This window comes from Halichondria panicea, chromosome 7, assembly GCF_963675165.1.
Source record: "Halichondria panicea chromosome 7, odHalPani1.1, whole genome shotgun sequence".
Taxonomy (NCBI): Eukaryota; Metazoa; Porifera; class Demospongiae; order Suberitida; family Halichondriidae; genus Halichondria; species Halichondria panicea.
Genome location: NC_087383.1, coordinates 2,482,410 through 2,503,064, shown reverse-complemented (window position 1 = coordinate 2,503,064; position 20,655 = coordinate 2,482,410). Strand labels below are relative to the sequence as shown.

Below are 20,655 nucleotides of genomic sequence, written 5' to 3'. Positions count from 1 at the left end.
ACGCTGGAGACGGGTGGATACAGTATGATAGAAACTTTAGAAAAGCAGCTGCAGCTAACCCAGCCATGAAGTGGGGCGAGATCTATCAAACATTTTATGCTATGGCTTTTGTAAATGCAAAAACCAAAGAGCATTGTTCATTATGCTTTAGCCTAGACCACGCAACGACGGAATGCGATGACTACGAACCTCCCAAAGCACCTACTAACTACCACAAACGACCTATTGCGGCTGTCAACTCGGCAGCCACAATTGGAACTTTGGCACATGCCCACACCTCCCAAACTGTCCTGTGTCTTGTGTGAGTAGAGTGTGTGTCTGTGATAGTGCCGAGAGTGAACGTGTGTGGGTGTGAGTAGTGAGTGTGAAAAGTGAACATGCATGTATATGTGTGGGTGTGTGGAGGGGGTATGCCATTGGCCAGGAGTGAGTGTGTGAAGTGAACTTGTTTATACAACACATTGACCCTTCCTCCGCACACACGCAGTTTGTGAAGTTTGCCGAGCGAGAGGAAGGGAACACCCCCTACCACAGACAGTACGACTTCCTCATCCACCGCTTTGCCTCTCTTAGCCTCACCAAGAATGTTGACGACACCGATAAATATCACGAGTATGTGTACATGAAATGAGTTTGAGTGGCCACAGGTCGAAGTGTTAGGTGTCATATTTTAACTGTACTGCCCTTAGGGTGCTCTGTCACACGCATAACTTGTGATCACATTGGTTTCATCACCAACTCCACCCCTCCCCACTACACCTCACACAGGACGCGGATGGCTGGGTTGCAAGGACTGAGGGGAGTGATAAAGATCACATGAACAAGATAGTGCCGCCCTTCCTCTTCAATATGCACAGTCACAGTGTCGCCCAGTCAAGGTATACTGTCTAGGAAAGTCACTACAATTTGCTTCAGTTCTACTCCTGGAGCATACACATACTTCAATGAGTAAATGTTGATAGCCTCAGTCTGTATCAAACGTACCTATTGATGGCCTTAGATAATTATACAGTGTGTGCCAATAGTAACCTCCCTCCCACTCTGACAGAGAGTCTGGTGAGATCCAGCCTGTTGTGGAGGAGGGGGACAGTCTGGGGGGGTACTCTCAGGATAGTCTCACTGCAGGAGCTTATCGCTTTTGCCGGACTCTCTCCCATCGATAGTGTCCTCAAGCCAATACTACAGTAAGTCAGTCAATGCCTTGTGTGCGTCGGTGCTACTTGTAGGCAAGGTGGTTTCCCTAATAGGTGTAACTTAAATGGAACTGCATTCAGCAGGAGTTCATTAGGATTCTTAATGAACTCCTGATGTTAGTAAAGTGCTATGACCTATTGTGCAATGTTGTCTCAGCAGGAGTACCATGACAACCATTGTCTCATTTCCTGTGTATATAGTAACACTCCATTGCTCCCCTTGTAGACACTATGACCTAAACAAACTATAGATATCGGACAAGGAATTCACAGCTGGTGTGTACGCCATCGTTGTGGAAGCCATGCAGGTACACGTATATACATGTACTGGTGGCCAAGTGTTCTCACCATAGTGTATAGTGCATCACGCTTGATAAAAATTCTTGTGGAATTCTGACTTGACTGTCCATAACAGACTGTCAACAGTATTTCGTTACTCTCTGCTTTATTCTGTTGTGTAACATTGATAGCTTTCAGGTCCAACATACTCCTTGTTTATTCTTGATCAATTGTTCCCTCCAGTGTAGACATGTATCCCCACGAAGACAGTACCTACATGTGTATTGTACTTTCCACTCACATGTACCCCCTCAGTGTACAGTATCTATCATGTACCCCCCCCCCCACCCACAGCCCCCCAGGGTACATTATCCACTGTACTTGTACCCCTACAGCCCCCCAGGGTACATTATCCACTGTACATGTACCCCCACAGCCCCCCAGTGTACATTATCCAATGCACATGCCCCCCCCCAGTGTGCGTATCTATCATGTGCCCCCCACAGCCCCCAATGAACATTATCCACTTACACGTACCCCTACAGCCCCCCAGTGTACATTATCCACTGTACATGTACCCCCACAGAGACAGGATCGGTACAAGGCCGTCCAGTTGCTGGTGGACCACGTGGATGCCAAGGTGAAGGAGTCCTGGGAGACCAAACAAGGGATCCTCGGCACACTCTAAGTGTGTTGCCGTGGCAGCAGACAGCTCTCTAGGTGAGTCTCCATGGTAAAGTACTTGTATGGTTGCACATACTATTTTTGGGCCATTTTCTAAACAAGGCTATATGCATTTATTCTTCGTACATGTACTTCGATGCTTTCATAGCTGTTATTAAGTTTCTGCATGACTGTACATGTATGTTTTGACACTGGCTTAATCCTTAATCTCTATAATTATGCCTCGGTGCGCATGCGCAAGCGAGGTATACGGTAGTGTGTTTGTGTGTCTGTGTCTGTGTGTGTGTAGGCTGCTACAGCTGCTCAAGGATGAATCAAGTGCAAGTAAGAGTTTTTATAGGCTTCTAGTCATGTTTTCTTGGATTTCAATTCGTGGATTTGCAAAATAATGCTTAGTTTTCGTGTTATGCCTAGTTTTGCTTACTTGAAATGCCATTGCAGCCTTTTCAGAAGAGTCTGTACCAAAACTTGTTCACCGAGTGTTGCTACTGTACTTAGTAGTTAGCTCTGCACTAGAATGCTAGTTATAGCTGCAAGAGTGAGAAGAGAGCTGCAAAGCTCTGCTGACTTGCAGCCATTCATTTTTGACTTGAACTTTTGGCATCGATCGCTTTTAAAAACAATCATGGGCGATCATTACCCACTCTTCGAGTTTCCCTGTGATTCTGGATTCTGCATGCAGCAAAATTAAAAATGTTCATCATGATCAATGTGTGTATAAAAGCTAGCTTTATGTTATGTAGCTTTGGCACCTCTACCGAGGCATCAGCACCCGTGGTGCTTTCATTATACGTAGTGTGGTTTAATTCCACGCTTTAAATCTGCATACATGTATTTACATTACTTAGCTTGTGTCCACTCATGCAGGTCCGTCTGTACTGGATATATTCCCTACACTGGTTCCGCCACCTCCGTATCTCCATAGAAACCGTTTCAGAAGGCCCCTCTGACCTCACGTCCTCTCTAACCTTTCAGCAATCCATCACTATCACTGTGGGGGAGTTTGCAGGAGTCCTTCCCGACTATCATAAGCCAGATATACTGGAGCTCATCAACTCTTATGTACCCGTGGCCTCAAGGGGTCTTAATAGCGGAGCCACCACTGGACTGTCTGTACATCCTCTGGCATCTCAGGACACTCAAAACAGGTGAGAATGATATTATACAGCTTTTGCTTCATTTAGCTGTTTGTGTACATGTATGTGTTAGTTTCCTGTCATAAACACTGTTTGTACATGTACGTGTTCTCTGATTCTGGTGCCTTCGTGAATCCTGTTTATAGCAGTAACCTTTGAGTAGACTATGATATTATGTTATACTTATTGTCCGTACATCAGAATTTATGGCAGTAAACCTCCGAGGACGAGGGTGAAGCTCCGAGGCCAAGGATGGTTTACGTTTGCCATAAATTCAAATATAGTGGACAGTAAGTGTTATATACCCACTTGAATGAAAAGTACTTGTTACCTAAGCTACCTTACCTTGGATACAACTAGCTAACAGTCTCAAAAACTATTGAGGCAAAAAGGTTGTGCGTATAGCTTTTAGCCAGTGCTAAGCTTCTAGCTCTACGCACTAACTTGTCAATGTCCAAGCAGTGAGCCTCACCCATCCTCCAGCCTAGCCTCGATCCCAGGCCTTACACTTTTTCTTGCTGTTGTCACTGTTCATCGATAAATCATAAGAAAGACATAGTGAGGCAGCAAAGAAAGAAATGGGCGTACAGTTAAGAAAAAGTAAGGCCTGGTTCGGGAAATCGCGTGATCCACAAGGATTTTTATGAACGTGGGCGATATGTAGCCCACAATCGTGACGTAAGATATTCTCCCACGCATTCAGAGTTAATTAATTAATAAGAATTGAGACAACCACCAAGCTGTGCCGCAAGTCAGATCAGAGAACCAGCGTGGCCAGCTCTGGTGGCAGTAGCTACCTGCTATATGATAATGATGACTAAGCTATTCTTGATCTATACTATCAGTAGACTATAGAAAGACACAAGAAAAGGTGGATAGTCTGATAGAATCTGAACATATAACTAGTAGATCATCTAGCTAAGCCTAAGGTTTAGCTAGCTATAGTGCTTGCAAACTTCCAGTTCCAAGTCCATGTCCAGCTTGCTGCAGGCAAAGTTTTATTAGTCATAGATCTCTACGTGGGCAGTCCAACATCTCTAGCTCAGCATGCCCACGCTCATTTTCACCCTTCTACCCTCACACGACTTCCCGATACAGGCTCTCCTTTTTCCTAACTCTACGTCTATTTCTTTCTTTATTCCTCCAATTAATACCGTATTTTATCTCATTGAACGATTAATACAGTATTTTATCTTATTGAACGATTGTGATAAAGAACAGAAAAAGGAGAGCCTGTGTAGAGGCTACCTCCAGCCTTCCTGGTGTTTAGTGAGCCCCACCCATCTGTCCTGCCTTTGTCAACAAGTGTCTAGCTTCTTTTTGGCTGTGTAGATCTAGTATAAAATCAGTGCGCCCTCAAGGCAAGGGAGTTTATGAGGAATGTGCTCCAGGCCAAGGGCTGGGGTTTATGGTAGTTAAACCCCAGCCAGTTGCTATGATACAGACCCCAAGTGGGGAATATATTATAGAGGATGACCTGCTTGTAATTATGTGACCATGCACAATAGACTGTGTGCATTACTAAGTGTTTATGCTTCCATAATTGTATTCTCTCCTTTATTATGCAGCCCCATGTTGACTACCTCCCTGGTCAAGTGTTTGAGGGCGGTGGCTGACACTTGTCACTCATTAGTGCTGGAGACGGCGTTCCCAGGGCAACTGTTTGCCTCCCTCGTCCAATTGCTCCTCATTCGAGAGCCCAGCACACAGCTGGATGTGGCCCTACTCTGGCATCGTCTCGTAGATCACCATGCCAACAAGGACAAGATTCCTCTCAACACGTGTGTGTGTGTGTGTGTGTGTGTGTGTGTGTGTGTGTGTGTGTGTGTGTGTGTGTGTGTGTGTGTGTGTGTGTGTGTGTGCGTGCGTGTGCGTGCGTGCGTGCGTGCGTGCGTGCGCACATGCTATGTTCAGTGGGCGTACTAGATTTTATTTGTCAGTTATACAGGTCCAGCTTTCACTACATGTATGTATACAATCATGTGCAGTGCTTACAGCTACATGTACGTGTATTTATACCCTCCCCTTGTGCAGTGATTGGGTGAGTCTGGAGGCTGTAGGGCTCTCACTGGGTGTGGTTTTGAAAAGGTTCCTCTCTAAAACAGTCAACTCTCTCTTCACCAATCTCCTGGAACTGGCCAAAGCTATCTGCACTAGCCCTGCTAACACACTCGCTTTCTACCAACTCGTATTTCTCCTGACACTGGAATTCTCTTATCAAGGGCTCTCGGATATACTGGTCTTCCTACACCAGCTGCAAGAGCTTGCTGTGAAGGAGAAAGGCCTTAAGGCACATCACAGAGTGGTGCTACAGTGGCGGGTGTGCTGCATCTAGCGTCCAAGATCAGTCGAAATGAGGTACTCAAGACGACGCACATTGATGGAGTGATTGCTAAGAGGAGGGAGACAGCTCCGAAGGCTATGGTGGGACATTTTTCTAGAGGGGTGAGTGTGTGTGTATGGGGGGGGCAGTCTTCTAAAGGGTGAGCAGGGTGTCATACAGGGGGGAAGGGGGATATCCCCCCCTAGCTCCAATTCCCCCCCCCCTAAAATTTGCATGTAGGTACTAGTTGGGGTCCATAGCTGGCAATTTTACATACTAACAGCAAGAGTTCGTCTATTATGAACTCTCTTGCTAACAGTTTGACCCTTTACCAGTAAATTTGGTAATGATCATCACATGTATTTGCTCTCAATACTAATTACAATGTTGTTTGCATGAGAGTAGATCTTTACCAAATGCATTATTTTGTTTTCCTTTTACCTTCTAGAAGTGCAGTCATCTAGACATGGAGGAGAAGCTGCTCAAGAGATATCAAATCATGGACCCGGGTGTCATGGCTGAGCTGGAGTGAAAATTGGAACTATGCAGATGTGAGTAGTTTTAAATTAGCATGTATGCAAGCAAGCACACTGTTTCTGTGGTACATGTATATCAGACTAATCTTACAGGTTGCAGTAGATTTGTTGTGTCATATCTGCGAGGTACCGGTTAAGCAGATGTTAAATGTACGTGCCCATTCATATCTCTCACGCTAGAGGTTAGGGGTCACGAGACTGCGATTAGGTTTTGGGGGAATACGGAAAGAGGGGCCCCTGTGATTAGCAGTATAAAGAGCCTCATTTAGCCCCTCCCCCCCTAATCGAAACTATAAGTGAGAGGCATGCATTAGCACATCGCAGTTTGCAACACTCGTTATTATTAGTGAGTTTTCATGATTTTAGTCCATTTATCATCTGTTGGTTTAAGTTACCGTAATGCCGGTTTATCATGTTTTCCTGTTCCTTTGCACAGTTTGTACAGTATATACTGTATGATCTATGCTCTGAATAGCCGATCTGATGGTGTACTGTGTGATTACACGTACGTACTATCTCTTTATAATAGTTATTGCAACAACCCTGATAGCAGATGCCTATTTAATACCTAACTACAGTCTAACTTTAAGCTGACCTTTATCTCAAAGTGGGAGAATACCGTTAAATTTCATTGCCAGATTTTCAGTAGTTGACTGTACATACACGTCACTATTGTATGTCGAGTATTCTCCACCTGGCAGCAACTTATTGATGTTCCCCTGTCAGGTTGAGGAGAAGAGTGAGACCATTCAATGTCTAGAGGATGACCTGCTGAGGTAGTTGGAGGAGAAGCTGCTCGAGAGGTCTCAAATCATGGACCCAGGTGTCATGGCTGAGCTGATGAGAGAATTGGAACTGGCCAACAGCAAGGCAGATGTGAGTTTAGCATGTACATGTATACACTCGGTGAATACTGTATAATTAATACATGTACAGTAGACTCTCGTTAATCCGGCCACCCTTGGGACAGTGCAACTTGGCCAGAAGAGCGCGGTAGTTTGCATTTCAGAAAATAGCCGCGGCTTAAAATCAACCTACCTCGAATATTAATGACTAATTTTGCAGTTTTGTCTCGAGGATAATAAATGAATCATTTCCTCTCTATTACAATGTAATCCCACAGCTGTGTTTGCTCACAAAACGGTTTACCTTTTTATAACTTTCATTGTAGTGTTCATGAGCATCCCGCTTCCTACCTCTCATTGTACACCCCAACCACTCCCCCCACACACACCTCACATACACACACAATGCCTCTCATTGTACACCCCAACCACTCCCCCCACACACAGTTTTTCTGCTAAACCACACCCAAAATGTATACGTATAAAATTACTAGTTTGGGGCAGCAAGTATACAGAATAGCGAGTTGGCCACATTTCAGGCCGTACTTCAGAGAGTCGGAATAGCGAGAGTCTACTGTACCTTTATTATAACTACTGTACCACTACCACGATGTTGTGATGGTTGTATCTGTATACCTGTGTGTGTGTACATGACCACCATGCAATCTATTACCCAGTCTGCTGTTCAAGAGAGACTTGTGATGGAGGAAGAGCTCAAGAAGGCACTGGATCGCTGTGAGGAGTTAGAGCAGAGCAGTGGACGGGGTGGACATATTCGAGTGCTACAAAGTAACGTGAGAAGGAAGAGTACTTGAAACAGGTGATACAGTGGTACAGTATACCGTACCGTACGTATAGCGTCCTGGGTAGAGTTTCCGTGGGCAAGCTAAACCTTGACGAATATTTATCACTCACGAAAACGTAGGCATGGTTGACTGGAACGCATGCAATGCAGTGAAGCAAAGGGAATTTTTACACACAAAATCACTGCTGCACCACGCCTACGTTTTTGTCTCGGATTTTTTATCCCACGAAAATGACCTGCTATACAGATTAAGGCTTAGGCAAAATACACAATACATGATGCCGATTGTGTCTAGAGACTATTGTCCTTTTTTTTTCCCCATATAAAAGTTGCATTTCTGGTACTGTATCAGTTAATATTGATGCCACCTTATAGTGGGTAATTTTTGAGGGTCTCACAGATTAGCCATTTTTGGAACTCTCAAAAAGTACCTACAAGTGCTAGAAGCCATCATTGCTTAGGACCACATGTTGTTTGCATAGCAACATTGTATGGTATTTTGTTGTTTTGTGGTAATGCAGTGAGCAAACAGCTGTACCACTACCATGGTGGTTGTATTACCTGTGTGTGTGTGTGTGTGTACATGATCGACCACCATGCAATTTGAGCTTGCATGCAGCAAAAATGCAAAAATATTCATCATGATAATGTGTGTAGCTTTATGTTATATAGCTTTGCACCTCCACCGAGGCATCAGCACCCGCGGTGCTTTCATTAATACATGTACCTGCAATTATATAACTACTGTACCACTACCACGATGTTGTGATGGTTGTATCTGTATACCTGTGTGTGTACATGACCACCATGCAATCTATTACCCAGTCTGCTGTGCAAGAGAGACTTGTGATGGAGGAAGAGCTCAAGAAGGCACTGGATCACTGTGAGGAGTTGGAGCAGAGCAGTGTGCCGATGGGGTAGATATTTGAGTGCTACAAACAACAGGTGATAAAAGTGGTACAGTATACCTGTACAGATTATGGCCTACATTATGCACTGCATCTATGTACATTAAATTAGTACTGGACTAGATATTATTTGTTGGTGAAAAACGCCAAATCAGCATCGTTAACTTTCCATGATTATTGTTTGGTTATATCTGTTGGTTTAAGAGTTTATCGTGTTTTTCCTGTTCCTTTGCACAGTTTGAGGCTGAGAGTGCTGCCCTGTCAGTAATGAACCCGTACACTCGGACGCCTTCAAGAAGTTTAGGTATAAGAAATGTGATAACCAAAACTGAATTTGTAGTCAAATAGTTGAAAGTGTGTATGTACGAATGATGGTCATGTGATGATGGTCATGTGTGTTTCTACCTTCTACTAAAGTATCATATGATCTAAATTGCAAATTAGCTATTTTCGTTGCCATGCAGAGGGTATGAATATACATACACTCATTGTACCCCCCACAGAGAGTTCTTGCGAGCATCGACAGTGGACCCCCTGGACAGAAGGCTGGGTATCAACAAGTACTCTGACGTGACCAAGCCAATCATCCATACATCAGCGTTCATGGAGATATGCTCCACCCACTCTGTGAGTCTCCGTATACTTGAGTAGCCGTTATACTAGCATACTTCTATTAAACAACATGATAATCATCACATGTGCCATTAATTGCTCTGGTACGTACTTTGTCCACTGTTTGACTGAAGCTCAGATTCTACTACTAATCTAGACTTTAACAATTCCTCCAGTGTGAGGCTATATTAACTTATTTTTATGCCCCAATCTTCATGGAGGGGCGTAGCAAGCAACTTTAAAGTGGTCAGGCCAACTTACAATTAAAGGTCAACTGTTTTTGTACTATTGGAACTTTTGCATACAGTGGTGAATTTTTTACCTAAGAAAAAGGCCATCACTTTTCCTCACCAAAAACAGCATGCGCATTATCACTTACAATATTTACGACCATTACTATACCCAGCTGCAAAAAGTGGTTAGGCCAAAATCTGACCAGCCTGACCTCTTGCTACGACCTTGATCTTATGCAAAGTTATGCTATAATTATGTGAACATTATTTCTTACTCGCCCAGGTTCAGATTCGGAAATGTTGTGTTTGAGATCACATCAGGCAGATAGAGAAGGTGGAGCTGGTCCTCCAGGTGAGGGTGTGTGTACAGGTAGATGGTAGGTACGTAAAGTGTTCAAGAAGTTTACTGCCTTGTGTCAGGTATAGTGTTGGTATGCTTGTACGGTGTATGTAAGTACATGTATTCATTTGTCTTACAAATACATGCATTCTTTGTCTTATACACCAGTTGAAGTGTTTCACTTCCCTCTCTTCTCCCCACACAGGACCTCCTTCAGCTGCAATACGAGGGCCTGGCAATCATGAAGATGTTTGGAAGGGCCAAAGTGAATGTTAATCTGCTCATCTTCCTCATGAACTTTTAAAATCCTCAGAGGGTTAAATTGGATTGCCATTAACAAATTGCATGTATTCATTGACAATTGCATGTGAGCATTCTTCAATTATTTATATCATCTGCATGTACTATCATAGATAGTAGAGGCATAGATGTAGGAGAGAGGGGATTGGAAACGGAGAGGGCCTCGGAAAACATCCGCGCCTCGCTTTCTTGTCTTCTTTTCTTGCCTCAAATGAGGAAAACTCATTGCATAAGCGGTGAAAGAATAGGGAAAGAGACACATGTACAATCAACAGTGCATTGGTACATGGTAATAGTAAGGAGAATGTGCAGAGCTAGTGGTATTGGATACTTGTTTCACAGTAGATATAAAATCATCAGAGGATGCTTAGTTCCCTGAAATTGTGAATGTATTTGTGACTGTCAGAGGCTCTTTTGCTGCCAACTGAAAAAAAAACCATCAAGAAGTCGATCCACTAGTTTGAGGCAATAACCATGATCATTCATACGACAAGATACATAATACACCATGTAACTTTCTTAATAATTGTGATGAATCAATTGTACGAAGTTTCTATATATACTAGGCTGGTGAGCGTACATTTCAATTTCCAATTCATTAAGTATAATTACATACACTTGGAGACAGCAAAACACTCCACAGCACTGCCAGTTGCTTTCTAAGTGTAAAACGAGTGGGATCAAACCGAACAACATTAACAAAAACTTACACGATAAAAATGATTATTACAGCTATAATTATGATTAGTTTAGCACTCTAATCAGACAGTCTTAGATGGAGAGAAGCTGGTGAGGTATACAAGGGTGTATATATAGCCGGAACAGCCGATAACATTTACGAGGGCGGTGACGTGTAGGGTGTAGAGAGGAGGGGTATTCTTCTGTCTTCTTTTCTTCAGCGTACTCAGTAAGTTTTGGCTTGCGAGGTATTGCTATATAAAATATAGATGAAACAGCATTTGTAGTAGTTAAATATCTCGGGCCTACAGGCCCTTCACCACAATCTAACTACCGGGCCAATAACAATTATGAGGTAAAAATAGGTGACTACACATTCATGCACACAAAAGCTATACATCCACCTGATCCAAAACTAATGCTTTTGGGGTGATCACCAATCATAAGGGAATGTATGCCTAAAATTAAAATTTCTGTAAAACTTAGCGTATTCCCAAAAAAGGGATCTTTAGTGGTGCTCTTTAATTCAACTTTTTTCTAGCACTAAATTTTACCAGCTGATGTATGACTAATTTTCTTTGGCTTGGGGTGATACCACATGATTTACCAACAAGCATATTGAAGTATAATTATGACCTAAACATTAATCATTTCAGAGAAAAAGGGATAAATGTGTACAATACAAGATTAAACTTACCTAAATTCAATGAAGAAGATAGTTGCAACGGTATATAGAGCTTGAATAATGGTTATTCACTATCTATATAAAGCACAGTTGCATTGGATACTGGAAAACTTGACAGAATACTAGTGACAACTCATAAAATCCTAGATTTGCAATAATCTCAGTTACCCGCGAAGTTCCTGGGGAATAGATTAGCCCTCAGCGAGGCGCGGATGTTTATCGAGGTCATATGTGAAGTACATTGAAATCTACTTCCGTTTCCAATCCCTCTCTCCTACATCTACGGTAGAGGGGAGGGATTGGAAACATCTCAGGTGACCAATGTATTGCCCTAGAGAATTCTGACACCATGCGTGTTGCATTCCGCAAGTATTGATTGCGATTGATTGCGAGCCAGATGCAAAGACAAAAGAGAAGAAAGTGAAGAAAACTGCAGTAAGCACTGGCAGAGCTATCCTGTATGTACATTATCCATAGTAAATGTATGGTTTACATCATTTACCTCATTTATTTGATCATCAGAGCTCCATGTTACACTGTTTTACATGTATTTAGCTAAGATTGGTAAGTAAGAAACTTTGTGGGGGGATATCTTGAGCTAGGAAGTAGTCATGGTTGCTTGAGAGTGATCAGAGTGTAGAGGGAGCATTGAAATATGCAGTAGGCATAGCCAAGTTGAGCATTATGCTGTTTAATGTTGAATATTTACTTTTAAGTGTGAAAACAAGGATTCAAAAGTAACTTGTTTTGCGGGGGAGCTACTGGTTAACAATAAATTGTACATCACTATTGTTTAGTTCTACATGTTGCTTAATGATCCCGATGTGCAGTAAGAAAAGATTTTCCTTGCTAACGTTTATCGTTTTGGAAATATACTAATTCAAACTTACCCATACATTTTTTCCCAGGGGTACTCAGAAAATCAGAAAATCTGCCAAGACCCTTTTATGCCAACGGCAGAGGGGAGGGACACATGATAACCCCACTGTTATGTATTATGATTAGTAAATTCTTTTGCAAGAGCTAAACAGTGACCGATGACGAGAATACACCATTGCCTAAAAGGGCGTCAGGCTCATAAAAATTATGTTTTGTGTTGGTAAACATTTTTATGTAAACATCAAAATTGTGTGATTGTGTGAAAGTCATAATGTTATGAGGCAGTCTATTATAATGAACAGTGCCTAGTACTAGTACCATAAAGTATAAATAATTATCGAGTTCCTAGATTTAATTTCTTTGTAAATGCATGCCTTGTTATTTTCAAGGTTTGTTGAGAATGTGTAATCTCTACTCAAGTATTTGCAAAGAGAAAAATGTCAGTCATTCAGATGTACAGCAGCAACCAGAGCAACTACATGTACAGTAGCTAAGTAGTTGATCAGCATCTATAATAAGCAGCTTTTCCCCCAATCTCCTCCCATTAAATTAACTTCCTGTCAATTTCCGGTGCGACACGCATGGGCCACGTGAAATCCCTGTGTTTCCAATCCCTTCCCTTTACTATCTCTATGGTACTATTGACACGTTGCAATTGATTAATTAACGACCTAATGTTCTAACATACTATGTACTTCGCTACTTTTCATCTAAATTGTCATTGAATGATATAAGAGCCTGGAATTTTGATTGCTATTTGAATTGTGCTGAGCTGGCCCACCCTTTTACATTGTAAAATCAATGTGTTTTTGCTATGGTGTATGGTGGGCCGTTTGTTTCAAAATTCAAAATTAATGTTATATTTTCATTTCAAGATGCATGTACAGTATTCATTCAAGGTCAGTGGATCTTTGGATCAATTTAAATTTGTTTTGGGCAGAATTTCAAATCGATAGAAATTTATATATTTTTTGATTTTGAATATTTTGAAACTGCAAGAGTACATGCAAATGAGTGCATTCTACTTTTAATTTCTTGAGGAAGAATTGGTCCTGAGTTTCGTGCAGAAAAGCATTTTAAATTTTTGACCATCACTAGCGCTTATAGCATCCACAGGGTTTGCTTAAAATGACCTTTGTACTCTTGAGAAGCCATGCTCCAATGCAATGCTAAATATAGCCAGAATATAACCTTGCCAACTGCTAGCCTTGATATCCCAATCACTTCCTCGAGGCTAGCCAACTGCACGACTCTGCTATGTATAATATAATAATGTACTTCCTTAACTGTACATAATTAATATTATTAAACATTTCAATGTTGAAGGATCAATTAAATTATGATATTATTGTGTGTGTGTGTGTGCAATCGAACAACTGTATGATTATATGTAATATGTATAGTACCGTCTGTATGCTGGGAACACTCATCTATTGGCCATGGTACTTGGAACACCTATACAGACAGGGGTGTAATTGTCATTGTCAATCAGGGTGGGATACAACTGTTAACATAACCTGTACGCATACAAGCTAGGTGCACATAATACTGATTTTATAACAGACTATAAAGTGCACAGCTTCTTAGAGTACAAAGGTCATTATAAGCTAACCCCTGTGGGTGCAAATATGAAACTGCTTTTTTCTGCACGAAACTCAGGACCAGTTCTTCCTCAAGAATTGAAAATAGAATGCACTCATTTGCATGTACTCTTGCAGTTTCAAAATATTCAAAATCAAAAAATATATAAATTTCTATCGATTTGAAATTCTGCCCAAAACAAATTTAAATTGATCCAAAGATCCACTGACCATTCAAGACCATGCAATTGTCATTCAAGATTTTAATGCATTCAAGTCGACAATAATTATTCAAGATATGCATGCCATGCATGCATATACAGTCATTAAAACACAACATTTATAAGATGTCCTTTGCTTAAATGCTCAAAATACTCGGAGGTCGGCAACGAACCCCTGACCTCTTGTTAATTTTCGTCAATCAATGTCATGTTTCTGGTTTGGGAATCACCTTACCACTACTGAGGGAGGGAGTTGATTATTGTGAACCCCATTTCCTGTTAATTAAAACAACTACACCATGCAATAAAACCACAAAGTGTGGCTAAAGTCATCTGAAATTATGCATGTTTATGCATCCATCAAAATCTTGAATCTTGAATGAATAATCTTGAATGCTCTTGAATGAAAATTGCACATCTTGAATGAATGTATTGTGATTTGAATGAAAATGTAACATTTGAATTTTGAAACAAACGGCCCACCATATTTTGCAGCCTCTGCATTCTGCAATGCATGCGCTATTATTCTAAATAAAGGAAGTTTGTAAAATATTGAAGTAAGAGCTACACAATGGTTTTTGTCCCAGAGAGTGTTTGTCAACTATCAGTGAGCTAGCTGGTCTTGAAGATACCTACTATATACACAGTAAGTGCATGCAGTAGTAGTAGAATTGTGTAGAGATGTTCCAACATCTTTGAGCATTAGTTTGTCAACTGTCAGTGAGCTAGCTGGTCTTGAAGATACCTACTAGCTATATACACAGTAAGTGCAGTATAGTGCAGTGCAGTAGTAGTAGATCTAAGAGGTAAACTAATGCTCAAAGATGGTGAAATATCTCCTCTACACAATTCTGCAGATGACTACTATATGTATATAAGATGTTCCATCATTCTTGAGCATTAGACTACCTCTTAGATCTACTACTACTGCACTTACTGTGTGTAGACGTTGTTTGTTTTGAATGTTATAACCTACGAAAATGACCTGCTATATAGTATGTACTGAATATGGCTTAGGCCAAATACACAATTTATACATGATGCCGATTGCGTCTACATTACTTTGACAATGGCCGTTTTTAATTTTGCCATGTAAAAGGTTGCATCTTTGATACTGTATCAGTTAGTCAGGGTTTCATCTAGTAGGGGGGGTGGTTCTTCCCCCCCCCCCCCAAATCTTGTAGAATAATGACATCATCACATTAGTATTAAATCAACTTTTTTTAAGTGGGCATAGCCAAACACTTGCGCTTACGCACTCCCAAATCTCCCCCCCCCCCCCAACTTGTTATCCTAGATGAAACCCTGTTAGTGTATTAGAGAGTACAAGAATGATTTGTCAGAACAATCTCATGTACCTCTTTGGTAAACATACACTAACTGTGTTGTACTGACTTTCATTGAATCACACTGTATCACACGTCACTCCCCTTGCAGCTGTACAATAAAGTACATAGCCGCGATAAAATCCTTCGATGTTGTGGATAGGCAATCAGCTGTCTACTGACCAGGTGTGTGTGGGCGGGGGGTAGAATGGACTGTGCGCTCAACAAGATTAATAGATGATAATCCTTATTAGTTGCTTAAAACCTGATACACAATTTCACATGTCCCACAGAGACGTAACCTATAGCTGTGTTCCATTTACCTCGACTGGAAAAAATGTGAGTCAATTAGTGACTTTCTATGACATTTATTCCCGGAACTGAATCATAATAATAATTATGACTCTCACTGTACCCCCCACAGAGGGTTCTTCCTGCGAGCATCGACAGTGGACCCCCCGGACAGATAGCTGGGTATCGACGCGTACTCTAACGTGACCAAGCCAATCATCCATACATCAGCGTCCATGGAGATATGCTCCACCCACTCTGTGAGTCTCCGTATACTTGAGTAGCCGTTATACTAGCATACTTCTATTAAACAACATGATAATCATCACATGTGCCATTAATTGCTCTGGTACGTACTTTGTCCACTGTTTGACTGAAGCTCAGACTATACTACTAATCTAGACTTTAACAATTCCTCCAGTGTGAGGCTATTAACTTATTTTTATGCCCCAATCTTCATGCAGGGGCGTAGCAAGCAACTTTAAAGTGGTCAGGCCAACTTGCAATTAAAGGTCAGCTGCTTTTCTACTATTGGAACTTTTATACAGTGGTGAATTTTTTACCTAAGAAAAAGGTTATCCCTTTTCCTCACCAAAATAGTATGCGCATTATCACTTACAATATTTACGACCATTGCCTACCCAGCTGCAAAAAGTGGTTAGGCCAAAACCTGACCAGCCTGACTGCTTGCTACAGCTTTGATCTTATGCGCAACGTTATGCTATAATTATGTGAAAACATTATTTCTTACTCGTCCAGGTTCAGGTTCGGAAATGTTGTGTTGGAGATCACATCAGGCAGATAGAGAAGGTGGAGCTGGTCCTCCAGGTGAGGGTGTGTGTACAGGTAGATGGTAGGTACGTAAAGTGTTCAAGAAGTTTACTGCCTTGTGTCAGGTATAGTGTTGGTATGCTTGTACGGTGTATGTAAGTACATGTATTCATTTGTCTTACAAATACATGCATTCTTTGTCTTATACCAGTTGAAGTGTTTCACTGCCCTCTCTTCTCCCCACACAGGACCTCCTTCAGCTGCAATACGAGGACCTGGCAATCATGAAGATGTTTGGGAGGGCCAAAGTGAATGTTAATCTGCTCATCTTTCTCATGAACAATAATCGACAGAGCGTTAAATTGGATTTTCCATTAGCAAAGTGCATGTATTCATTGACTATTCACAGCAGTGCATGAATTATTTATATCATCTGCATGTACTATTGACACGTTATTAACGACCTAATGTTCCAACATAATATACTATATAATTATTATAGTACTTTGCTACTTTTCTCAAATTGTCATTTATTATATAATTATGGCAGAAAATAAAATCCATTGTCAAAAGTAATTAAAATCATGGTAAGAATGCAACCACATTAAATCTCAGGCAGTCCATTTCTCTTCCTCTCTTTGTTAGCGTCCCTGAATGCTGTCTCGATACAGAATATTAATTAAGTGGTCGGGTATCACCAATAGTGTCAGTTCAGAGCAGTGGGTGGTTAGATGTCTGGCAAGCGTCTTCATTCCATCTTCTGTTCCATCATAAATGTGCAGTGTTTCAATCTTGTTTATCAGTTCAGTTGATAGCTCCTCGATACTCTGATCAGTCAGTTTACAGTTACTCAAGTCCAATCTTCTCAGAGTTTTATTGACTGCTAGTCCAGCAGCAATGTGATGACAGTTAGTCACTGTGTTACCAGACAAATTAAGTTGTATTCAGAAGTTGATAGAGGGCAGCTCCATTGACAGCTCCAGCTTTTCAAGATAGTCATCAGTGTTATCGAAACATGCTGCTAACTCGGGTAGATCTGGTTCCTGTATTGCTGTATTGAGCTGCTCATCAGTCAGTTTCATTTCTGTCTTCAGATCGTCAATTGTGAGCTCTGAAAATAGATAGCAAGCACACAAGGTTAGCAATCACCAATGAGGGTTTTATGCTTTAGCAATCATTGGGTTTATCCTTTATAGGAAACATGACAGTCTTTATACCTTGGTTCTGCTCTTTAGTGGCCATTCCAGCAAATAAATCTGTGCCTTGCAGCATAGATTGAAGAGTTAGAGGGATAGGAAACGGAGTGGTGCACGTGATGATTTTACATTGAATCTGCAGTGGAGGAGCCTCGAAAATTATCCGCGCTACGCCCTATGAACGAGGCTATTAACCACATTTTTGCCGGGTAACTCCCAAAGCTGTGTTTCCTCGAGACATCATCTCTTTCAGCAACTTATAACACGCCTAGTCCATGAGCCACGTGTAGTACTTGCTAATGACTGACCACACCCAGTAAAAAGAGACTTTCCAATAAAGTTATGTATATGTTCCGAGGGGTCGGCAACGGGTGTTTTTTTAGTGTACGAGATTTCAATATCTCTAGATTTCAAAATGATTTCGTGATTTCCAGCTGGATTTCGTGATTTCCAAGTGATTTCATGGTTTTGTCTAAGATTTCATGATTTCAATAGATTTCTTTTGTTCTCTGCAATGATTTCTGGATTTCATAGAGATTTCGGTACATTTCTGGTTTCAGTGTAGATTTCACATAGATTTTTGATTTCAGTTAGATTTCAGTTAGATTTCAATACACAACATTTGTATACATGGACTACTAATAATTAATATAGATCTCAGTCTTACTACAAATGTTACAAATAAAATCTATATCATCATCAGGTATATTTTGTAAGCATTGACGATGGAACCAGTCATCACATTGGCTGCAATGTACCATTAGTTGGCCATGATCTGGCATGCGACAGTAACAGTACACTGATAAAGTCTCTGTTCTACACACTCGGCTAACATGCCTCCTCTTCTTCTTCACAGGGAACAGTGTTATCGTGCCTTTTTCTAGGCACTGACAAACGTGTGTTCTTAGCTCATCTTGGTGAAACACAACAGTAGTTGGGTCATCCTTAAGAATCAAGCAGGTGGCCACTCCCATTGTATTCTAATCCTGTGCCCAGGTAGAAACTTCTTGCTTTTCGAAGTTAAAAGGTCAGGGTGTTCATCAGAGATAAATTATTCTATTTGTTCAATTGAATTTCCTGGCTCATCACTTACATCTATTTTCAAAATGACTTGCATTGTATCAAATCCTGCGGTTGTAAAGCACTTTACTATGTACGGGGGAAGAGCATCCTTCATTAATTGCTGTGCCTCCTTTTCAGCTTCGGAAAATGAAGATTCCTACAAGTAACAAAAATGTGTATGCTTGACAAAGCCAGGAATCTAGCTAGTTTAGGCTAGCTATACCTGCAATAATCCTTCAGACTGAGCTTCAGACATCTTCTTAATATGGGAAAGAACTGGAGCCAAGTGCTGAGCTGCAAATCGCCCAAATGTACAAGTGCACAATGGGCCGTGGCCTCTATTCAGCAGCAGAACATGCAGTGGCAGCAACAACTGTGGTTTTTTTGTATTTGCCGCTGCAGTGGAGTAGGAACAGTTAAAAGGTTGGAGGGGCCACTTGGGTGGTGCAAAGCACTACCCAAGTGGCGCTGCGCTGGAAATTTTAAGACAGGAAGCTACACCCTCATTATGACATCATAATTAGCTGCGGCCTAGCTACAAGCTTATTACCTCTGAACAAGAACTAAAGTCTATAGCAGAATTGCTAAAACATGTTAATAAAACAAGAGTACTATCATTCAGAAGCGTTCTTCATTTCTGTTTACAAATTCATGCTTTATCTTTGTTAATTGGTTGACACCTATCCAACTCAGGAAGGGTGGGCTGATTCAATGTTGGAGGGGCCACTGGCCCCCTGCCCCCCCCCCCCCCGTTCCTACTCCACTGCGCTGCATACCACGAATTGCAAGGAGACAATTTGGATCACATCATCCTAAATGCAAAATGAGGCACCACCTTGTACGTTGAGAAACTGAAGAAGATTTTTGAAGTCAAAAGAACTGAATAGTCGCGGGAGTCATTCACACCGTTTTTTTTGTTCATGTAATATCAAACAGTACAAATGTACAAAACCAACAGACCAAAAGATAAGGGGGGGGGGGGGGGGGGCACGCAAGAGACCAGAGAGATTTTCCAGCATTGTGACTATGATTATACTGCCCTTGTCTCCACCCTGACTCCTACGATGAAATGATACAGTGTGATACGTGCAACTCGTATCATTATACGTATTAAAGTATATCTCCACTCAGTTGGAGAATAGTTTTGTTCTATAGCTATAGTTGTAGATCTAAATAGGCTTTCATTATCTTCCACTGCTGTTTTTGTTTTTCATGCACTGCAATGCCCTGTGTTGTTTTTGTTTTTCGTGCACTGTAATAAATCACTTGTAACAGGCCTCTCATAGATAACAGTGATGAACTTGATTGTATATAGACTAGTATATAGTCACTGCATGGGCAGCAGTCTTTTGAGGATGTTAGTAGCCCTTGATCCACTGAAATCTGGGGAGTCATTTATTCCTAGGCGTGAGTGACCGGGGGTCACTGGTGACTAGGTAGGAGTGATCACCGGGAGTCATTATTTGGGCGCGCCTACGACACCGGTACTGGCATGCGCAAGAAACACGTGGTCAGGCAGTCAGTGAAAGAATAGAAAACTTCTCTTCTGGGTCTATCCTATAATTCTCAAGATTTCCCTTGCTGATCTATCCTGTAATTCTCTATATGAAGATGACCACTACCTCCTCGAGCACATCCTCAACTGGAACACCGCCGATCAGTTCCACCAACCCGACGACAACTCCGACAACTCTCAACACCATGATTGCCAATTCTGTCCAGGCAGCCCTCGGCGCGGTGTTACCAACGATCATCACCGCAATGGACCAGCGG

At 41.5% G+C, this 20,655-nt stretch overlaps 3 long non-coding RNA genes across 3 annotated transcripts in view; 2 read left to right on the top strand and 1 right to left on the bottom strand.

The window, feature by feature from the left end:
* The window catches only part of LOC135339249 (uncharacterized), a 73,978-nt gene that overhangs the window by 13,718 nt on the left and 39,605 nt on the right, over window positions 1-20,655 (top strand). The gene's annotated exons all lie outside the window — the stretch shown is intronic.
* LOC135339222 (uncharacterized) lies at window positions 261-3,357 on the top strand. The gene is made up of 4 exons (XR_010395930.1): window positions 261-612; window positions 769-1,184; window positions 1,420-1,501; window positions 2,059-3,357. It is a non-coding gene; the product is annotated as an uncharacterized LOC135339222 (long non-coding RNA).
* On the bottom strand, window positions 10,776-11,725 carry LOC135339210 (uncharacterized). Its single transcript, XR_010395909.1, has 2 exons — window positions 11,570-11,725; window positions 10,776-11,126 (listed from the first exon to the last, which is right to left on the bottom strand). It is a non-coding gene; the product is annotated as an uncharacterized LOC135339210 (long non-coding RNA).